Below are 24,440 nucleotides of genomic sequence, written 5' to 3' on the forward strand. Positions count from 1 at the left end.
TCAAGCTCAATCCCGAGAAATGCGTTTTCGGCGTGCCTCGAGGCATGCTCCTAGGATACATCGTTTCGCAGCGCGGTATCGAGGCCAACCCCGAGAAAGTCTCGGCCATCACGAAAATGGGGCCAATCCGAGACATCAAGGGTGTGCAGAGAGTCACGGGGTGCCTGGCGGCTCTGAGCCATGTCATCTCGAGACTAGGAGAAAAGGCATTACCGTTATATCGACTCCTAAAGAAGGTCGAGCGCTTTTCTTGGACCCCCGAGGCCGAGGAAGCACTCGAAAGGCTGAAAAAGACGCTGACCTCGGCACCAGTCCTGGTTCCACCTCAACCTGCAGAGCCGCTGCTCCTCTACGTCGCGTCGACGACCCAGGTCGTCAGCGCGGCGGTGGTGGTCGAGAGGCAGGAGGAGGGACATGCGTTACCGGTTCAGAGGCCAGTATATTTCGTCAGCGAGGTGCTTTCGGAGACCAAAGCACGTTATCCCCAAATCCAGAAGCTAATTTATGCCATAATCCTTGCCCGTCGCAAGCTGCAGCATTACTTCCTTGGCCACCCCATCACGGTGGTCTCATCTTTTCCTTTAGGCGAAATAATCCAGAGCAAAGAAGCCACGGGAAGAATAGCAAAATGGTCGGTCGAGCTCATGAGTGAGACTCTCACTTATGCGCCTCGCAAGGCCATCAAATCGCAGGCCCTGGTAGACTTCATCGCAGAATGGACGGACACCCAGCTCCCCCCGACCCAGGTCAGGGCGGAACTATGGACGATGTATTTCGATGGGTCGCTCATGAAAACTAGAGCCGGAGCCGGCCTGCTGTTCATCTCACCCTTGGGCGTCCACATGAGGTACATAATCAGGATTCATTTTGCCGCATCTAACAATGTCGCAGAATATGAGGCCCTCGTCAACGGTCTCAAGATCGCTATCGAGTTAGGAGTCCGACGCCTCGACGTCCGAGGTGACTCCCAACTCGTCATCGACCAAGTAATGAAAACCTCGAGCTGCCACGACCCAAAAATGGAAGCGTACTGCAAGGAGGTCCGTCGACTCGAGGACAGGTTCCACGGTCTCGAGCTTGTCCATGTCGCTCGACGCTACAACGAGGCAGCCGACGAACTCGCCAAGATCGCATCTACCAGAGGCACAGTGCCGCCTGATGCATTCTCAAAGGATCTTCACGAGCCATCCGTCGACCTAGGCACGGGGGCTGGCGTCGACACCACCACCGCCCAACCAACCAATGCTGTCGATACGCTCTTGATGGTGGAACAGATGATGGAGATAGAACGACGACCGGGTCGACCATTCGATTGGCGCACACCGTTCCTCGACTGCCTTATCCGCGGCGAGTTGCCAGAAGACAAAACAGAAGCTCGTCATATCGCTCGACGGGCCAAATCATATGTGATCTATGGCGAAGACAACGAGCTATATCGACGGAGCCCGACGGGGGTCTTACAACGTTGCATCACCGTAGAAGAAGGCCGAAAACTCCTCGATGACCTGCACTCGGGGGCTTGTGGCCACCACGCTGCTCCACGGACCCTTGTAGGGAACGCTTTTCGGCAAGGCTTCTACAGGCCAACGGCCGTGGCGGATGCCATCGAGCTCGTACGCTCGTGTCATGGGTGCCAGTTCTACGACAAGCAGACGCATCTGCCTGCCCACGCTCTTCAGATGATCCCCATCACCTAGCCGTTTGCGGTATGGGGGCTCGATTTAGTAGGACCTCTACAAAAGGCGAAAGGAGGGTACACCCATTTGCTGGTGGCCATCGACAAGTTCTCCAAATGGATCGAGGCTCGACCCATCACCAACATCCGCTCCGAGCAGGCCGTCCTCTTCTTCACTGACATCATCCATCGGTTTGGGATCCCCAATGTCATCATCACCGACAACGGCACCCAGTTCACCGGCAGAAAGTTCTTGGATTTCTGCGATCAGCATCATATCCGTGTGAACTGGTCTGCAGTAGCCCACCCTCGAACTAACGGCCAGGTCGAGCGTGCCAACGGCATGATTTTGCAAGGACTCAAGCCAAGGATCTACAATCGATTGAAGAAATTCGGCAAGAAATGGGTCGAGGAGCTTTCCTCAGTCCTATGGAGCCTTAGGACAACGCCAAGCAGGGCCACAAAATACACCCCGTTCTTCATGATCTACGGCTCTGAGGCTATCCTCCCCACAGACCTCCAGTATGGGTCACCTCGACTCAAGGCTTACAACGAGCAATCGAACAAAGAAACTCAAGAAAACGCGGTCGACCAACTCGAGGAGGCTCGAGACATGGCCCTCCTCAACTCTGCCAGATATCAGCAGAGACTCCGACGCTACCACGACAAGCACGTCCGCAAGAGGGACCTCAATGTAGGCGACCTTGTCCTATGACGCCGGCAAAGCAACCAAGGACGCCACAAGCTGACTCCACCTTGGGAAGGCCCGTATGTGGTGGCCGAGGTCCTTAAGCCAGGAACGTACAAATTGGCGGACGAAAAGGGGGCAATCTTCACCAACGCATGGAACATCGAACAGCTACGTCGATTCTACCCCTAGAAGTCCTAAACTTACGTTCCTACATTTTGTACGAAGACTTTGTAAACGAACGCGTGAATAAATAAAGTCTTTCTCTCGAGCGACTTCTTTTTGTGCCAAAAATAGTTACGAGTCATAGTCTCGACGTTAAAAGGGGATGCCGACCATGACCCATCATAGTCAGCACCCCCTCGGGGGCTACCAGGGGGATGACCCCCCCCAAGCGTCGAAAAAACCAAGAAGTTTTCTTTTCTTACTTAGTAAACCTTGCACGGTTCAAGTAGCTAAGGCGCCTCGAGCCCCCCAAAGGCCGAGGGATAACGAGCCGGAGAACTCCCACGCCCCTGGGCTACGGAAACTCTACTCACTTCCTTACCCTTGAGGTAATCGAGGTTGTTTTTTGACCAAAGATCGAGCAAGGGATACAAACGTAGGAACAAAGAGAAACAAAAGAACCTCGAGCGGAAAGACAAATAAGCATTTAACAATCACAAAAAGATACTGTATCGCCTAACAGCAGAATTAATAAAGTATCATACAAGGGGCCTCAGGCGCCCTGAGCAGGCTCGCAGGCCTCAGTCCGCGGCACGATCCTCACCGCCCTCGCCTCCGCCCGAGCTAGCCTCAGGAGGGAGCACCTCAGGCTCGAAGAGCTTGGCCAACCTTTCCCCAGGAGCCTCCACGACGTCGATCAAGGCATGAAGCCTCTCCTCGTTCTCCGCGTCGGTCTTGGAGATGTCGGTGACGAAGCCATGGGACACCACCTCCATGTCGTAGGAGAAGCCCGAGCAGACAACCGCCATCGCCTGCTTCACCCCGATGTGGAGGGTGTCCCGCACTCGGTCTCGCAGCGTCGTGCCTATGTAGCACAACTGGTCGACCAGGGCGTCGCCTCGAGCGTCCTCCCTTGACTCATCCATAGGCTCGACCTCCCAAGAGGTCGAGAGATCGCTTATCGCCGTCCGCACTCGACGGTTCAAAGCAACCTCAGCCTCGAGCTGAGCCTTGGCGTTGTGAGCCTCGGCTTGGGCGGCCAGGAGTTCGTCCTTGAGCCCTGCAAAAGCCAATATAAAGAAGCTTTAGGAAAAACTCAAGCACACCTCGAAAAAGTAATTCGACAAAAGAAACATACCTTTGATGCTCTCCTCTAGGGCCGTGTTCTCGCCGACCAATCTGGTGTTGGCACGCTCGATCTCTCTGTTGGAGCGCGCCAGCTCAGTATTGGCGACGCGGAGATCTTCGATCACCCTGCCAGCCTGAGCAACGGCTCCACTCTTCTCCAGCAATTCTCCCTTCAGACGCTCGACGTCGTCAGAGAGACTGTGGGATCGAGCCCGCTCCGCCTCGAGGTCTTCGAGGGCCTTCTTCTTTACGTCCTCGGCGGCACCCCTTGCGACCTCACTGTCCACGTACGCCACTTTCATCTTCTGGAAGGAATCGCGGAGGGAGTCCAGGTCGGTCTTGAGAAGGCCCTTCTCCCTGTCCAGGTCCGCAACGACGCTCTTGTAGGACAGGGCCTCCTCCCGGGCTCTGGACGCGGCCTCCTCGACCGTAAGAGCCCGCTCCCGTAGCTGCATCGCCTCCTCCTCCGCCTTCTTCGAGACCTCTCGGGCCTCGGCCAAAGCAGCCTCCCTCGCCTTCTTCTCCTCCTCGAGTGCTATGAGATCTTTGTAAGCTTTAAGGAGCTTTTCCTGCGACTCGAGGAGTTGATCCTTGAGGAGGGGGAGCTGCTCCCAACCGCCCCTCGTGGCGTGTATGAAGCTGGACTTGATGCGAGAGGTCTCTTTCATATCCTGCGAATCAAGGGTCGGACGGATTAGAATACAGAAACCAGAAAGCACCATGAAGATTGGAGTTCGAGAAACACTTACAAAATAAGCGGGCCCGAGCCCGTTGTTGATGACGTCCGATAGGAGCCCCACCACGTGCTTCATCCAAAGGCGGAGCTCCTCGACATGCTCCCACTTCTCGACCTCCTTCTTGTCGTCGAGGAAGATATTGGGCTCGGACGGGTCGGTGGAAGCTCGGATACGAATCCGATCGGGACACCAGTTCTCCATCTCCCGATCAGCCCGCGCCTTGACGCCGCGGATAAAGTTCTCGACGGTCTCGAGGGAACCCCCGTGGCACAAGAATAGGTCGGCGAGGCAAGGGAACCGCCCGTCGTCATCCACCGTCTTCCAGGTACCGTCCTTGCTCCCTGACGACCCAATCTCATCCTCTTCAGAGGGAAAGTGGTCCTCCCATGCTCGACGCTCCCGGAGGAACCCTGGGCGATCCCGTCCATGCCGTAGATCGTCCTCTTGATCTCGGACTCGGGGTCGGTGGGGGTGCGCATCATACAGGCGAGCGCCACCACTCCGTCCGCTCGCCCCGACTCTGCCCGGATCGCGGCAGGCGCCCCCGGGAGGAGCCACGCTGGGGTGGGAGGGCCGTACACCGGCAAATTTTCCTCCTAATCGCCGGGCTCTTGCGGCGCCAGTGGCGCCGGTTCGGCCAAACCTTGAGGCGGGGGCTCGAGTGGCTCATCCTCTTGGCCCCCCTGCTGCTGCTGCTGTTGCTGCCCCTGCTGCTGCTGCTGCTCCTCCCGCTGATGCTGCAGCTGCTCCTCCAGCTGGGGTTGCTGCTGCTGCTGCTGCTCCAGTGACGGCCGCGTTGCCTCGCGCTCCCGCTCCTCCTCCTCCTCCATCTTCCTTTGCTCCTCGAGAGCTCGAAGGCCAGCAGGCCAGGGAATCCGTCCCGCGACGTTGGGGGTCGACGCTTCCTCCTCCATAGGACGAGCGCCCCCAGACGCTTCGATGCCATCAGACGTATCGCTGATGGTGATGGGTTCCCCCTCAACCCCCAATCGAGGGGGCTCGGGGGCTCCCTCTGACGCTTGCGTCTGGGGCGCCTCATCACGAGTCGGTGGCGACGGAGTAGCCGCGGGACGAGACGGAGCCCTCTCGACGCCGGCTGGAGGTTGGGAGCTGGAGGAGCCTACGAAACAAAGGGTAAGGGTCAGACGTTATGATAACCGACACAAGAACATCGCAACACCCAGAAATAAACTACGAACCTGGTTCCTTGGAGGCGGCACCCGTTCTGAGCCTCTTTGCCATGGACGGTTGGGCCTGCTCAAGGGTCCGCTTCAGCCTGAGAAAAGGTTGGCATATGAGGAAAGGTGGAAGAATGGGAAGACAAAAAACCGCAACATCAAAAAGGCTTACCCCACAGGGAGAACGGCTCGCCTTCCGCCACCCCGACCAGTGGGCCTCGAGCCACCCCGCGTCGGGGCTCCAGGCCCCTCGAGGGCAGGCACTGGCTTAGGCGCGTCGGTCCCCGCCTAGCGGGCGCCGGGACTGGCGCTCCTACGGCCGGCATCTCCTTTCTCAGAGGCCGCGGCGCGACCACGAGTTAGTGGCCCCGACGCCTGGGGCCTAGCCAGACCGCTCTCACTGGGCACCGGGGGAGGGCGCGGCGCGTCTTGGCCCGCCTTGGTCACGGGAGGGGTGTCGGCCCGGGGGCGACGAGATCCGCTCGGACCCTGCTCTGGCGCCTCCGTCCGGGGGGCGTCGACGTCCCCTCGAGGCGGGCCCTCGAGAATCCAATCGAGGCGCGACGCCATCCCCTCGGAGTCATCGCTATCCTCGTCATCATCGTCATCATCGTTAGGGGATTCTTCCTCAGGCTCCCCCCTCTGCCTGGATTTGGCTCGACGCGCCTCTAATGCTTGGCGGTCGAGGTTCTTCTTCTTCTCCCCCTTCTTTGCAGAGTCCTTCGCAGACTTTAGCTTTTCGGCAGATTGGCGCCGTTTGTCACGATCGACCTCGTCCTCCTTTACCGGAGGCCTCGAGGACCGGACATCAATCCGACCCTGCCAAAACTAAGGTAGACTTAGAAAAAAGAGAGGCGAGAAAGGAAACCCAGAATCGAGGCTGCGCGCAAGAAGAAAGCGTACCAGATCGATCGAGCCTGCGTCAGGTCTCATGGGGAAGCCGTTAACATGCTCCGGCTGAAAATCACCGGCAATTGCAGCCCTGACTCGGGCCGCGACTTCGTCGTCCGCCGGAGCCTCGTTGGACATCCGACATGCCTCAAGGTCCCGAGATGAGACACCAGGGCCCATCTCGTCCATCCTCAACGGTCGAGACATCAAAGGAAGAACTCTCCGGTGATGGACGGCCGAGAGGACGAGAGCGGCGGTCAAACCCTCTTGGCGAAGCTTCTTCAGGGCGTCGAGGAGGGGGTCGAGCCGAGATTGATGAGCTTGGAGGACGCCATATGTCCAGTCCGCTGGACGCTCCAAGATCAGACGGCCCGAGTAGGAAGGCAGGAGGTTGTCGTCGTTCCGCAGGTAAAACCACTGGGAGTCCCAGCCGGCGTGGTTGGTCGACAACCCTACCGGGATGTACTCCCGCGGCCTGTCCGTCTTCCCCGTCTTCTGCACCAGATTGAGGCATCCCGCCCGCACGGGCTTCCTTACGCCCGTGGTTCCGGTGGGGGTGTGGAAAAGCTCGCCCCTGTAGAGGTGGAGCCACAGCTCCCAGTGCGGCATCATCCCCAGGAAGCCCTCACACACGGCGGCGAAAACCGCTGCTACGGTGATGGCGTTCGGAGAGAAGTGCTGGAGCTCGACCCCATAATGGAAGTAGAGGGCCCGCATGAAGCGGCTCGGGGGCGCGCCCAGACCGTGGCGGTGGAACTTGGCGAACGACACCACGTAGCCCTCAGGCGGCTGAGGCCCCCTGTGACTCGCCGGCGGCGCGATCCACTCCGGCGACGATAGCGAGGTGCGGCAGCGCAGCAGTCCCTCTTTCTCAAGCTCTAACAGCCGGCGCTCCGTCATCGACGACGGGCGCTAGTCGTCGGCGGCGACGAGTCTTACAGGCATCTCGGCTGGAGGGACGGTGGATTCACTACAGCTCGAGGAGGCGTGTGCGCGTGAGACGGCGAGAAAGCAAAGGCAACAAGGGAATAAGAGCGAGAAGGCGGAAGGGAGAGGAACGGCGGCGACGCGACGATGTATTTATAGGCAGCAGTCCGCCAACGGACAGATCCGAGAAATAAGGTAACTCCCCCCATAAATGCGCCGTCTGACAGTCCTTTCTCTCCTCACAGGTCGGACTCTCCGAATTCCCCGCCGATACAGTGTCGCAACGTCACCCGCCTAAAAAGGCGCGCCCAACGGGTAGAAAGGCGAACCGCCACGGCCACTTCCTTACTTCGTAAGCCAAGGTATGCGCCCACAATAGTCTCGAGAGGTCGATGGCTGGCCCGTCGAAAGGGTTCGACAGCCGATCTCGAGCACCAAGAGTCAGGGATCCCCAGCGAGTGGTCGAAAATCGAGGCCCGCCTCGAGGGCTCGCTGGTGATGTCTAAGGTAGGGTCGAGACAGTCGAGAGGAATCCCCCCGAAGGGAGGCATCGAGCCGCTGGACTCTATCGAATGAGACTGGTATCCCCGACCACGTCGATCCTGCTTTATGAGGACGCCTCCGGGCTACAGCTGACCCCCTCGAAAGGGGCACAGGTTCTCACTTAGACTACCCGCTAGGAACTCAATCCGGGGTGGAAGACGCTCGCTCTATCGAGAGTACGTCGAAACCTCCACGCAAGGCAAAGCCGAACAGAACCTTCCACCACTGGTGTCGAAAGCGTTTCTGCGAATTAGACAACATAACCCTCGAAGGAGTCAAAAACTCCTCCGAGGGCTCGGGGGCTACCCCCGCGGGGTCGCTCGCGCGCCCCCACGGAAATTCGACCGCAAAACAAAGCCTCCACTCGAGCGCTAGCGCTCAAATGGAGGCTCGGGGGCTACTGTCGAGGGTATCAGTAAGGGGTACCCTCAGCGATGCGCATTATGAGATTGCCCGTACGCAGGTCGAGACCCTCAATTCGACGCTCTAATCTTACGTATGTGCCGCCATCGACGGCCGCAACCTCGAAGACGGAAATAGCGTCGAGCGAATCGATCAGGCGTCGAGCGCCGGTTACCGTCGAATACGGAACAGGCTCATGCGAACCGGGGGGCGTCGAGCGCGAGGACGCCATCCGCCGCCTGACGCGCGCACGCGGGCCGGAGCATTAAATGCGCCTGATGCTTCCCCACCTAACGCACAGGTCACGGGAGGCGTGATAGGGAACAGGCTTCCGTCCCATCAATCTTTTTGCAGCTTTCCCACCGAACGACCCAGGGCGTGTCAGGACGCAGGAAACAAGGATGGAACGTCTAATCGGGACCCCCTCGAGACACCTAAGGTCAGCGCTCCAGATATCAGCATATTACACGGCGTCCGACCCTCGACCGAACAGGGTCCCTTCCTAGGGACAAGTTGGGCGTCGACTGACCACACCACAGCTACCCCGCCGGATCCGCCTTCAGATTATATTTATCTACCGATGGGATGGTCATCGGTTCGGCTTTAATTCAAGAATTTGAAGGGAAGGAGCGTGTGATTTACTATTTAAGCAGAAGATTAATTGATGCTGAGACTAGGTATTCGGCTATTGAAAAATTATGTTTATGCCTATATTTCTCCTGCACTAAGGTGAGGCACTATTTACTATCGGCCGAATGCACTGTTATATGTAAAGATGATGTGGTCCGGTATAAGCTATCTATGCCGATCATGAGTGGCAGGATCGGTAAGTAGATTTTGGCACTGTTGGAATTCGATCTGCGTTACGAATCGGCTAAAGCGGTTAAAGGACAGATTATGGCCGATTTTGTGACTCAACATCGTGGTGCAGTGGAAACTTTGGAGATTGTGCCTTGGACGCTCTTCTTTGATTCATCCACGTGTGACCGGGGGCAGGAATCGGCATAGTGTTAATTTCCCCTCAGGGAAGGAAGTATGAGTTCTCCATGCCGATTGTTGCCACGTCGACAAATAATCAAGCTGAGTATCAAGCTTTAATTAAGGGTTTGGAGTTGTTAAGGGAAGTCCATGCTGATGCCGTTGAAATCTTTGGAGATTCTATGCTGGTTATAAATCAATTAGCCGGAAGTTATGAATGCCGAAGTGAGGTTTTAATAACGTATTACGAAAAGAGTGTGCAACTGTTAAAGGAATTCAAAGATTTTTGATTAGAGCATGTTCCTTGATTACATAATGAGGAGGCTAATCGGTTGGCTCAGCATGCCTTGGGGTATCAGCCCATATTAAATACAATATCGGAAATTAGTGGCAATGATTGGAGAAATGAAATCATTGATTATTTAAAGGATACATCTAAGAGGGTTGAGAGACGTGTTCGATTCCAAGCTACCAAATATGCGCTCCTCGAGGATGAGTTATATTATCGAACAATCGATGGAGTTCTTCTCAAATGCCTAGGTTGTCACGGAACCGTCCAAATTATAAGAGCACAAGTACAAAAACAATCGCCGAAGTGATCAATTTATCATACTTGAGCCCATATAATTCCGGTAGTCCATCAAAATCACAAGGGATTTTGAACCAACCAACATACAAGCCAAGATCGTAGTGATTCAACATAACAAGTCACACGTTACACACATTTCGCAAGTAGTTCAAATACATCGGAGTTCGACAAGGTTATTACAACTCAGGTTTACAAATAGCAAAAGCAAAGTAATTTGAAACCAATATCACTTTTATTTCAAATACATGCCAGTACCATGGTCTATTCCAACAAAAGCATCATAGATGAGGTAAGTAGGAAGGATCATGCCCATGATCATACTCCTTCACTACAGCAGGAGTCATCCAAATCTTGCAGTAGCTATGATACATCACAACCTGCAACAAGTGGGAATAAACCCTGAGTACGAGAATGTACTCAGTTAGACTTACCCGTCATAAACCAGAAATAAATGACACCAAGGAGTATGCAAGGCTGATATATAAGTGGAGCTTGTTGGACAACATTTTGCATAAAAAGCTTAAGTATAAATAGTTAAACCTTTCTTATTTAGCATCCATTTAATTCTCATTAACCTATTAACTAGATTAGCACCTGTACTAAGCAATCACTTGATTAATATCAATCAATAATAACCATATCAGGTTTATCAAGGCCGTGATCATCATCATCATCATAGAACCATTAAGTTATTCAGTGAATGCTACGTTTGCCGCTGCTCTGTCAAGTTCTCACTAACCGGGAGAGACGGCGATTCGAATTGAATTCCTATCCAGCTGGAGGGATATTCCTAGCACTCACCCAAGCATTCCCTGCCGGAGAGCCAACGGGTCACCTTTGGTACGACTTAGGAATCGCGGCTCCGATCAGCGCCGCACTCCCAGGGCTACCACTCTGCCAGGGAGGTCAGGAATTTTAACTCACCTGCCTTTGGGCTTACGCCAATGGTCCCCCGCACACCGCACTTCCTCCGGTAGTGCGCACTTTATACTTGCCGGTCTTCCGGCCTGAGTCATACTACTCGTCTTCGCGGTCGGAACGAGTTATCCGGCCAACTAAGTGTTAGGCATGCGTTCAACATGACAAGAGGACGTACAACGATCGGTCCTTAATCGACACAGACGGAGATAGATCCACACCCAAGACCTCCATGTCTTGTTGCTTTACTATCATCATCCCGCCCGGTCTCCTTTCATATTATTAACACATGGTTCTTTTCCACGAAAGCAAATATAGCCACCCGTGATCTGGAATCCACCTATATCCTGCAGGTGACAGGAAATCACCTGGCTTCTATCGAGCTAAGCATGGCTAAGCATAGACGTGATTGTTGGGTATTCTTAACATCACTACCAAAAGTAGACAGTTTTCTAATTCTAGTAACGGTGCCAAAATGCCAAACCTATCCCTCATACCACTTAAGCCAAGTTGTCATCCCCAGCATGACATGAGAGACACGGTATTGAAATATGCAATTGCTCTTCTAAATAAATAATGAATGGGATCTGCAAGCGCACAGATTAATACCGATGCAGCATTTTAACCGGGAAGTATTCCAGGTACCGTTATTTATATTTTTACCACTGGGAAGGGATTAGCAATCATCAATATTGATTACAGAATAGAATATGAGATTGAGCATCTATCATTGCATGTATAATTGAGAACATTATATCTAACTCTTCATACAGGGATAAGTGTCACATAAAAGATAGTGACAAGGATAATTAATCTGATCTAGCCACATGATAAATATGATAAGCACCTCAATTAGATACTCTAGAAAGTCATTAGCATGGTATTAGAATGAACTACAAGAATATTCCCTAAGTTATTCTCAACTATATAGTCTAGCATTATCATAGTTAGTGCAAGCATACTTAGCAATCATTGTGAGACAAGACTACGCCCATGCATAGTGATATTAGCAAGGAATATGAGAAACATAGCAATCACTCCCCTGTAATAATGTTGCTCTGCCAGCCCAATACACGAGAGGGGGACTATATAAGAATCAATGAAGCTGTCACTATCACGAACCACCCCACGATCTGGCATATTTTGTACAATCGCAGATAAATACGGTATAAGCACCACGCCTACACAATATCTATCATTTACCCATGGATCCGATGGATAAACGCTATATGATCCTAAGCATGTATATAGATCCAATCTAACTAAGCCAAGTACATAACTATGATAAACTAAGAACAATATAATCTTGAATATAAGCAAGTAGAGCAAAGTCATAAGCAATATATTGAAGTAGAACAAAGTCATATTCATAATATTGATGAACAAAGATGAACAATTAGAAGAACAATTAGAGAATTACCAGGAATCCTCTTGACAGATCCAGAAACCAATCGAAGATTGACTCCTTCTAGTTCTAATCCTATGTAGCTATGCTAATCTAGATGTCTAATTGATGTGGTGGCTCTAATCTTGATCAGAGGCTTCTTCTCCCTTGATGGAACAATGAATTAGGGTTGAGAGGCTCTCTCCTCCAGGGGCCAGGGGGTCTGGTTTTATAGTCCCTTCAAGTGAATATGGGCCCTTGGATCAAACCGACATAGATTGTATGGTTTAGATTCATCCTTTAGGTCGGTGGAAATCTCCTGCAAAGCAGAGTCCTGATTGGACTCAGGAGGTGGGCGGGCGCCCTGACCAACTGGGCGGGCGCACAGGGTCTGGCCCCGTTTCGCCTCCGCTTCGGTCTCGTGGCTTCTGGAGTCTTCTAGATGTAAGATAATTGCGCAGCACGTTAATATCTTTACGTAATCCCGACGTGTGGGCCTTTCTTCCGTATTTCCTGATAACCCCCTGCAGAAATAGACAAACACCAAAACTCGTGGAATTCTGTCAGATAAAACCCTAAGTCTAGATGTTGATTTCATTTGGATCCTTTTCTTTATTTATTTGATAATTAAATTTGATACTTAAGGACCGTCAACAAACTCCCCCAAGATTACCTCTTGCTCGTCCCTGAGCAAGGATAGACTCAGCTATGGATCATAAGTTGTTACAATATTTAAAAATTGACGGTACACATACTTTTTAAATAAGATCTCATCTCTGAGTTAGAGTAAACTGTCAATACTTAAAACTTACTTACTTTACCTCCACTATGGGACTTGTAACCGTCACTTCTATCTTGAGTAGTTAAAAGATAGAACAGTCTAGTCAAGTGCCATGTCTCTAATTCTTGATCAGCTATAGCTCTGGGGTTTTTGCAGATTTTCAAATAAAACTCAGAGATTCCTTGAATGACTCTCTCAGGTCTCTCTTTTGTGGTATTTCTGGATCCTTACCAAGGCAGTGATGGTATATGCCTTCTCTCAAGATATGTAGTATTTGTGGTATAAGGCATAGTGACATTGCCTTCTCTCTCACCCTACTCTAATAAGGCTTTAATATCTGGAGCTCATAGGTGGGAAATAAAGTATACATACTTACAAGACATGTATTGCATAGTCAAACCATGGATCCAAAGTAACAAGCCAATAAGTTTAATCAAGATGTGCATGTGTGGCGAATGAATGATGTATGGTGATGATGGTGATAGCAATGGTGAAAACAATGGTGGTGGAAGTCTAATTCTACTTTGCTCTTTTGAAGGCATACATACCTTTCTTGCTTTTTTGAAACTTTATGAGGAGAATGAGATGCTCTATATATATTTTTTTCTTTTCTCTCAGGTGGGTATCTGGCATCCCTAATTCTACCGTTGGACACTTGTCTATTTTTACCTCTCGTCTCACTTTCTCTTTTCTTTCGAGGTTCCGAGCACTTGCTCCTTTTTATTTCCTCGTATTTCTCTCTCTTTTTTTTATTAGAGCACTCATCTCTTGAGATAATATAGCAAGTGGTAGTAACAAGATAACTCGAGCATTTATTTCACAAGGGAAAAATAAAAATATTTTTGGTTATTCTCTCCCGGATTAGGAGTGGAATATTTTTGGGTGGTTCTGGAGATGGAAATGGATGGATATATGTGGATGGTACTTCCGGAGTAGAAGTAGCATATATGAGTGAACGTGCAAGTAAAATCTTGATTTAACCACATGACAAGTTCCTAAGGGTCTACACAGCTTGACCACACTCAATGCTCATAAGCAGTAAATAGTAAATGTGTAGCTCAAAGTCTAGCAAGCATGTATATATAGCTGTGGTAGGAATTTGAACTCTCATCATACAGGAACTCATCATGCAACATTTGAAAGATAAAATTCTCCAGAATTCTAGCATCTCTAGGAACAAATAAACAGCAGCTCAACCTTCCCATATCGTATCCGTTAACAACTTAGACTTCAGATCAAGTTTTTATCCCACAAGTTTAGGTCTAGAGCAAGCTTTAAATTATAACAGTTATATCTAAACTTGAGAGAGAATTTAAAATGTGCAAATTAGGCAGAGCAACTATTCATCATATCCATGCTTAAGTTTTATTTAGATACAGATTAGCATAGCCACTTTATTTATTTATTAAACACACTAAGCAAAAGATATATATATAAGCATAAAATCTTTATTTGGTTTTTTCATAGTTATGTATTTTAATATTCTAAAATAATATAAGTATAAAGATAGATAGATAGAAATACTTATCGAGATAAATGGGGGTGCTCTCCCCCAAGCTGAATTTTGACGTAATTTCTCTTGATGTAGCTAGCAGGTGGCAGAGGTGTATTTGAAAGTCAGCAGCATTCTGACAGCGATTAGAATGTCCTCCGTCTACTAGTCTTCTTGACTCTTAAATTCTGTGGAGCTCAAATAGACAACAAAGCTTGTGGAACTGATTAAGTGTTAGCATAAATATCTAGCCTTAATCATCTTGAGACTCCTTAATAATTATTACTCCCTGTTTTTATATTTTTATTTTATAAAGCAGAAAAGAAATTTTTATTTTATTTTTATGCCACCACAGTGAGTGTACTTATGGGTTTTATACCACTCGCATACTCACATGGGGCTTACTTTACTTTTTCATATTTTATTTTCTTTTTAAGATAGTACGAACATGATTAACTAATTAAACTATTTTAAATAATTTGAAAGGGAAAGGATAACTACCAAGTTTACCTCTTGGCAAGGCGTTCGGTGTTTTTAAGTCCTCCGAACGGGACTCTCCATTTTCTTTAATCGTCCTGAGGTTCGTCGGGTGGCGTAGTCGGTACTTCCGGCGGCGCCTCCTCTTCATGTATAGTTATCTTCATTTTCCACACCTGACTTGGTGCTTCCGTCTCCTCTGGATAATTCTGTTTAAACTCTACGTCTTCTGACCTTATCACTTCACCTTCGTAGTCTGCCCATCCGTCCTTGATGATCTGCCTCCTCTGGCTGCGGTTGCGTCTTTTCCTTACCTGCTTAGATTCTTCAACGATATAGTTAGGGTCAGTAAAGTAACGGCGTACCTTCTCTGAGGTGAAGTGCATATGGGCTTCTCCGGTTCCAATGTAGATAATTGCTTTAACGGTGCTGAGGAATGGTCTTCCAAGGATGATGGGTGGATCGTACTCATCTTCTCCCATGTCAATAACCTGAAAGTCTGTGTAGACAAAGTGATCGTCTATTTTGACTGGGACATCAGTTACTATTCCTTTAACTTCTCGAAATGTCTGATCTACCATCTGGAGCTGAATGTATGTTGGTCTTAGTGGCATGGTCCCGAACAAGAGCCGATAGGTGACTGCGGCCATTATGTTGACGCCCGATCCGGTGTCACAAAATGTCTTGTAGAAATTGTATCCATTTATGGAGCAGTAAATGCTTGGCATTCCTGGGTCGTCCTTCTTGGTCAAAAGCGGTGACTTAAGTTGGTGATCTTGGCCTCCATGAACTACAGTGACCATCTTAGCTGACTCGGTCCACACTTGCTTGTTCCTGTTCCTCCTGTTGGTCCTCTTCCTTGATTCACGTCTGGATTGATCTGGAATTTGTGTAGTCTTGTTCTTGAAGAAAAATATCTCCTTCCTCCCTTTGACGTAGAAACTGATCTTGGCAGCTCTAGCGTAGATGATAGCTCCCGTGGTATTCAAGAATGGCCTCCCTAAGATGATAGGTGCTCTCTCATCATTTCCGGTCTCTACCACTACGAAGTCTGCTGGGGCATATAAGGTACCAACTCGGACACAAAGGTTCTTCACTATTCCTTTTGGAAAAGTTATCGTCTGATCTGCAAACTGCAAACACATGGTTGTTTCTAATAAAGGATATGTAAAGAATTTTTTGTAGAGTACCCTGGGTATAATGTTGACACTGGAGCCAAAGTCACAGAGTGCTTCTGGGACGTTCACCATGCCGATGGAGATCGGGATGACGGGGCGTCCTGGATCGCCTCTCTTGACCGGCAGAAGGTCAGTAGAGAATTCATTGACGGGGTTACTCCAATTACCTGCGTCAAACATGTCTACAAGATTTGCAGATTCTAATCCTTCCGGTTGTGATGGTATACCGGGGTTAGTAGCAGGAACAGCAGCAGCAATTTGATTTAACTGAGATTCAATCATTTTATTGAAGCTAATTTGATTCTTGATGGCAGTAGAGAAATTATCCATTCTATTATTTATATTTTCTAGCATTTTATCATTAGATGCCAATTTCTTAGATAGGTTATCCATTAGCTTTCCTTGATTAGACACTAACTCTCTCAAAGGTGGAAAATTATTATTATTGTTGTAAGAATTGTTACCTTGATAATTACCTGAGTAGTTAGGCCTCTGTTGATTCCAACCTTGATTTTGTTGAGGACGGTTGTAGTAGTTGTTGTTGTTGTTGTTGATGTAGTTCACATCCTCAAGTATCTCAGGGCAGTGATTGCCTGAGTGTCCAGTGTCTCCACACTCCTCACAAGTCATGTGAGAGTCGTAGATGTGCATATCTTCTTTCTTATCTCCAGCTCTATCGTCGAGCTTCTTCATGAGCAGGTCTAGCTTTGCAGACAACATGTCTACCTCCTTCAGCTGATGCATACCTCCACCTCTCTTGCGTGTCTAGGTCCTCTCTTCATTCCAGCTTTGGTTGGACGCCATCTTCTCCACAAGAGCTGTGGCTTGTGGTATAGTAAGAGATAAGAATGCTCCTCCAGCTGCAGCATCCATGGTCTCTCGGGCACTGTTGCCGAGTCCATGATAAAATGTCTGCATCAATAGCCAACTCTCCATTCCATGATGGGGACATTCTAGGATGTAGTCTTGAAAGCGCTCCCATGCTTCTGGAACAGATTCATCATTTTGTTGCTGAAAACTTGTGATCTTCCCACGGAGAGCATTGGTCTTGCCCATGGGAAAGAACTTAGCCAGGAAGTTTGTTGAGCAGAGTGCCCACGTAGTATTCTTCTCCTTTGTAGCGTAGAACCACTGCTTCGCTCTTCCTAACAGTGAGAATGGGAACAGGCGAAGTAGTATAGCATCTTTGGAAACTCCTGATATGGTGAATGTGTTGCAAATCTCCAGGAAGTGTTGTAAATGAGCACTAGCATCTTCGTGTGCCTTCCCACAGAACTGGTTGGATTGCACCATGTTGATAAGTCCAGGCTTGAGCTCAAAGTTGCCATCGATCTCTGCAGCAGGTCCAGTGCGGATGTTGTCCGTAGTGGGAGCTGAGAACTCGCGGATTGATTTGTTCGCCATGGCTTCGAACTCTGAAGACAAGTTCCGGTGATCTTCTTGATTGGATGAAGCTTCTTGCTGAAGTGTTGATGATTTCTTTAGCTTGGCTCTCGTCTTCTTGAATAATGCTTCGGGATTGTCAACAAAATTTCCCGGAAGATGTCTTCTATTCATACATTCCCCTGCATAAGATGAAATAGGAAAATATCGGGGTAAAACTGTATGAGAGAATAGATAAGCTCAATCTTATTAGTGATGCGAATGATAACTCAAAATCTTCTATTCCATTCCTGATTAGTAATCAACCTTCCCCGGCAACGGCGACAAAAATGCTTGTTGGGTATTCTTAACATCACTACCAAAAGTAGACAGTTTTCTAATTCTAGTAACGGTGCCAAAAATGCCAAACCTATCCCTCATACCACTTAAGCCAAGTTGTCATCCCCAGCATGACATGAGAGACGCGGTATTGAAATATACAATTGCTCTTCTAAATAAATAATGAATGGGATCTGCAAGCGCACAGATTGATACCGATGCAGCATTTTAACCGGGAAGTATTCCAGGTATCGTTATTTATATTTTTAGCACTAGGAAGGGATTAGCAATAATCAATATTGATTACAGAATAGAATATGAGATTGAGCATCTATCATTGCATGTATAATTGAGAACATTATATCTAACTCTTCATACAGGGATAAGTGTCACATAAAAGATATATGAAATAATAATAGTGACAAGGATAACTAATCTGATCTAGCCACATGATAAATATGATAAGCACCTCAATTAGATACTCTAGAAAGTCATTAGCATGGTATTAGAACAAACTATAAGAATATTCCCTAAGTTATTCTCAACTATATAGTCTAGCATTATCATAGTTAGTGCAAGCATACTTAGCAATCATTGCGAGACAAGACTACGCCCATGCATAGTGATATTAGCAAGGAATATGAGAAACATAGCAATCACTCCCCTGTAATAATGTTGCTCTACCAGCCCAATACACGAGAGGGGGACTATATAAGAATCAATGAAGCTGTCACAATCATGAACCACCCCACGATGTGGCATATTGGGTACAATCGCAGATAAATACGGTATAAGCACCACGCCTACACAGTATCTATCATTTACCCATGGATCCGATGGATAAACGCTATACGATCCTAAGCATGTATATAGATCCAATATAACTAAGCCAAGTACATAACTATGATAAACTAAGAACAATATAATCTTGAATATAAGCAAGTAGAGCAAAGTCATAAGCAATATATTGAAGTAGAACAAAGTCATATTCATAATATTAAAGAATAAAGATAATTAGAAAGCAACTAGAAGCACAATTAGAGAATTACCAAGAATCCTCTTGACAGATCCGGAAACCAATCGAAGATTGACTCCTTCTAATTCTAATCCTATGTAGCTATGCTAATCTAGATATCTAATTGATGTGGTGGCTCTAATCTTGATCAGAGGCTTCTTCTCCCTTGATGGAACAATGAATTAGGGTTGAGAGGCTCTCTCCTCCAGGGGCCAGGGGGTCTGGTTTTATAGTCCCTTCAAGTGAATATGGGCCCTTGGATCAAACCCACATAGACTGTATGGTTTAGATTCATCCTTTAGGTCGGTGCAAATCTCCCGCAAGCAGAGTCCTGATTGGACTCAGGAGGTGGGCGGGCGCCCAGGGTCTAGCCCCGTTTCGCCTCCGCTTTTGTCTCGTGGCTTCTGGAGTCTTCTAGATGTAAGATAATTGCGCAGCACGTTAATATCTTTACGTAATCCCGACGTGTGGGCCTTTCTTCCGTATTTCCTGATAACCCCCTGCAGAAATAGACAAACACCAAAACTCGTGGAATTCTGTCAGATAAAACCCTAAGTCTAGATGTTGATTTCATTTGGATCCTTTTCTTTATTTATTTGATAATTAAATTTGATACTTAAGGACCGTCAACAGTGATCCTGACTAATTAGGATTCAGGTTTTATATATACTGGACAAGGAAGGGTATATATATGCAGCAAGGGTTTCATCCAACTCCTATACTTAATGCAACAATACATATATAACATATATATAATCATTCACTTTCAAAAAGTAGGAGGCTTATAATGCTCTGGGGCTTGCCTGGAATGTGACACCGAGTCAGATTAGTTAGCTTGCTCCGTCTTGGTGACATCTAAGATCATAACACTTGCTTAATCATTCCATCTTCGGGATGATCCACCCTCATGTCCTTCACGTGGTTCATCTAGCGTACCTGGATGACATGCAAGATGCAAGTGCATGAACACATGGAAGTGCAATAGACAAAGCATTACACACAAGAAGCACGGCAAGAGCATGGTTACACTAAACACACTTAAGCACATCTCAATGCTCAACTTAATGATCACACAACCAACATGCTAAGCCAACAAGGAATGCAACACTAAACATATTAGACATGGCATACATGTTTCACCAAGTCTCAGGTAAATTAACTTGGCCATTACCAAAGACATGAGTCATACATAGCAATATACCAAGCAACAACAATACAAGGAATCTACCATTTTTAGGACTGTTAACAGCAGCTGTGAAAATAAATCATAACTGGAGTTACACAACTCCAAAAGACATGAATTAATACATTCTGGAAAGCTTAAGAAATTATCTACATTTGATATTTAGACATCAAACCATGATTCTCAACTTAAGCTGGTCGAAATTATAAAGTTCCCGAATCTGTCCCTGACAAACAGAGAGCAGCCATTTCTGGAATCAAACTTTGAACAGACATAACTCACAAACCACATAACCAAATACTACCAAATTTTGACAGCATCTAGATAAATGAATTATCTACAACTTTGATATAAACAAGATTCCCAGAAGACATCATTTACATACTGTAATCCAAACAGTCCCAGAAACTGTCCAGAGACAACAATTGCAAACAATTAATTATTAACTTATGTTTCAAACATGCATTTGAGCAAAACCATTGTTACCAACAGTTTGCACCTATCTAAAGAACACCAGAAAACATAGTGGTCATTACCAAATAATTTATTTAATGCCTTCCTTAATTTATTTGGATAATAAGGTGAATTAAAGAACATATACCAAACTTGCACAGTAAATTCTACAAAAATTACAGTAGCCTCTGAATAACATCAATAGACTACTGTATCAATTTGACTGCATTTGAATAAGCATAGCAACATCTATGAAAAAGATAAATTGCTATTGCAATTAACCATGTGAGAGCAAGATAAATGCACAAACCAAATTTTCTTCACACACATGGTCATATCATATATAAACATGATACAAAAATATCATAGAATTGTACTGTAACAACATTTTCTATTTTTACATTTTTATTTATAATTATAAACCATTTATCAAGCCCTATGCAAGTTAAATCAATAACTCAACCACACTGCAACCAAAAATCATGAAACTTTTAGCATGCATCAAGCATCACAAGAATAGCATGCCACAAAAGTTTCACTTCAATTGGATCTACACAGCAACAGTTATACAAAAGACAAACTCAACTAGTATTAAAAACCTAGCTGCATAAATCATTTTCTACAGCTAAAACTTTAAACTAAAACATGGCATATTATAGATCTACTGCATAGAGAATTTTATAAGGATTCCAAAAAGTCTACATTTGCTAATTTACGATTTTTCTATGATTTTATATGGATTTTCAAAGTTCCAGCATTTCTTCAAAACAAATAGGTCCTCAAAGCACTATTCATCTGAGTCATGAGTTCTGCAGAAAACCCCCTGGCTTTTGTCGAATTCAACCCCGAGGTCCTTGGTCGCGAGGAAAACAGAGGAGCTCGCCGGAGCTTCTTGTTCCGGCCGGTCGGAGCCTCGTCGGCGGCGATGGAGGGGTGGGGAAGCATCAGGGCACGGAGCCGCACCCGTAGGTGGCCACGGCTCGGCCAAAGGTGGCCCGTGGCTCCCTGGCCACGCACACATGTCGACGGCGACGGCGGCGGTCAGTGGTGGTGGCACTCCGGCGGTCTTCCACCTCGGCCGAGGGGCGCTGGCTGTAGAGGAGGAAGAGGCGGAGGCGGTGGTGGTGCTGGCTGAGCGTGGGAGCGCTTGGATGAGAAGGAACAACGGCGGCCATGGAGCTCCGCGACGGTCATGGCGGGGTGCGGCCGTTCGCCGGCGTTAAGACGCGGGAGAAGGCTGAGAGAGCGTCTGGGAGTGAGCAGAGGGGCGAGTGGACCTCGGCGTCCACATTTGGAGGGGCGAGGGCGCTTGTACACGCGGCAGGAAGGGTGATGCGCTGCTGCTCCGCATGGTCGCCACGGCGACATTTCACCGAACACGTGGCGCGCGTCGGAGTACACATAGTGGGATGCGAATTTGGACCATTTCTGTGCTGAATTTGGACATAGGCCAAAAACGAAGTTTGCAAACCTCGGCCTGCTCTCCAACTTTGATTCAGAGTGCAAAGCCATTAGAGTAACAGATTAAGAGATAATATGATGTCAAACCTTGAGTGTCAATGAATTGATAAAGATTAGCAAAACTCAAAATTGTTGACCAAAACGAAGTCCAACTGGTGTCATCTTTTGGTATGCTCTTGGCCACAATATATACTCCAACTTTTATACTGGGACCCAAGCACGTTGTTGAACAAAATTTGGAGAACGCGGAATGCCAACGTGATGAACTGTAATCCCAGACTTAGAAATTCGAAGTGCTAGAAATTATAGCAGATTCAATCTTGTGACCATTATTTGACATGCTTAGATGATGATTCAGATATGAGGCCTTAAACAAATTTTGTAGAATATGAACTGAGCTACAACTTTTGTTAGAGGCTCAAAGACTGTTTCAGCTTGGTTAGAAACCTACAAAGCTCCCAATTAGGACACCCAAAACTGAAACACTGATGACAGCCAAATTTCTGAGATCCAAAACAGCACTGCATTTGAATCTTGTGAGCTTAATTTGACTAGGATAGGTACCAAACTAGCTCTTGACCTTTAAATAAAGTTTGTTCTACAGAAGCAAAACTACAACTTTTATTTATGGTCAAACCTCATAACTGGTTCCAAAGTCAAACTTTCACTTTGGTCAAAGTAGCAACTTGATAAAGCTCAAACTAGGGTTTTAGAGCAATTGAAGCATTTTCTTGGCACAAGCTTAACATGAACCCTTCATGACCTTTGTCGTAGAGTTCATCTAGAGTCACTTGGTCAAGATTGCAAGGTAAGGTTAGTAACCCAAGGTTCCGTTCACTTAATAAGGTCATTCCAACAATCATGTAACTTATCCTTTCATTTGACCTTTTGAAACCAAACTTCACGAAACTTTTTGTGTGATCAACCTAGGTAGAGATGGAGATGATACACATGAAAGAAGCACCATCAGCAACCACAAGCTTTAATATGTAGGATCATCAAGCATTCACTTGTCACAACATCAAAGTATGTTTCATACTATCATATATGAACAAATGATGCTTATGCTCATGAAAAGAATCTTGTGGTTGATAGCATTCGAACATGAGAGAAGCTAAGTTGGACCAAAAGTTTTCTGATACTTACTTTTCCTAGTAAGCTTTGGTCCGAAGATGAAGCATTGTTACTTGGGGAGGAATCCAAGAAAGCACTGTTTTGTGCACTTTGTTCTCAAAGTATGAAGGGTGGTTCAGAGCATAAGGAGCTACTTGTATCATCAGTCTTTTTGTGAAACTAATGCAAGCCATAAGAACCTTGCACCAAGTCACAAGCTTCTAAGGGTTGCTCATTATAGTGGTTCCACGCTCATTCACAACGTTTGAAAAGTAGACTTCTACCAAAAATGGTTGGAGTATAACTTTCCAAGCATGCAGTTCTCTTTCTCTGATGACAAATTGTACTTACCAACCTAGTTAAGAGAATGGTGAATGTGATAGCTGACTTTGTTGGTTCAACATCTTCCATGATCATTTACTTTAAAGGAATCCTCGTATCCAACAACAAAAATTATTTGGGTGGAATCAGGTGCAACTTCTTAGGTAACAGATTGAAGGTACCCAAGACATGTATGAATTGGATAACCACTACTGAAGAAGGATGATTGTGGGACCTAGAGGTCACCAACAGTTCCAAGTATTCAACCAATTACCACTCAATTCTGCATGAAACTTGATAAAATTCAGATCCATGCGTCTTCTCATCTTTGACCAAAATTCAGCTCAAACAGGCAACATTTGCATAAGCAGAACGTGTACATACTAAACTTGTTTGGTGCTGCAATGGCAGTGTTCTGGACTGACAAGACATCTCAACTCCATGTTTAATTCACTTTCTGATAAAACATATCCTTCATGGCTATCACTCCATCATTACGTTCCTTGAGATTAGACTTGCTACTAGCAACCATTCAATTGGCTCTCAGCACTAAAAATTTCCAAAGATCCACTCTTAACTACAACAATTACGGCTGATGCTCAACAATTGGTCACCCCAAAGCTAGGAGATAAGGATTCATGCCAAGGATGGTTGACTTTAGCTGTATGACCGTGATGCACATAAAGATCAAGACTTAGGAAAACTAGGTCATAAGCACGATGGTGATGATCGATGCTTGTTCAACAGATAACTTGTCCAACATTAAGTGTTGGGTGTCCTTTTGGTTCGATGAGGATGACTCATGGTGTTCACTAAATGCTCATCGTCATTGTAGGGATAGTGAAATAGTGTCACTTGTCTACCATCTCTTGCAGTCTGTTAGTTTTTATGTCAGTGACTTGTTCTTCAAAGGTTAACCTCTAGTTGACTTTAGAAGAATGTCCTATGACATCTAGTTGGACATAAGGATATTTTGATATGATATGGAGAGATTATCAAGGGAAAAGTCACAAGAAGACATTTCATTGGTATAATTCCATAATGGATCATGACTAGAAACCT

The sequence above is a fragment of the Sorghum bicolor genome, chromosome 7 (genome assembly GCF_000003195.3).
Source record: "Sorghum bicolor cultivar BTx623 chromosome 7, Sorghum_bicolor_NCBIv3, whole genome shotgun sequence".
NCBI classification, from domain to species: domain Eukaryota; kingdom Viridiplantae; phylum Streptophyta; class Magnoliopsida; order Poales; family Poaceae; genus Sorghum; species Sorghum bicolor.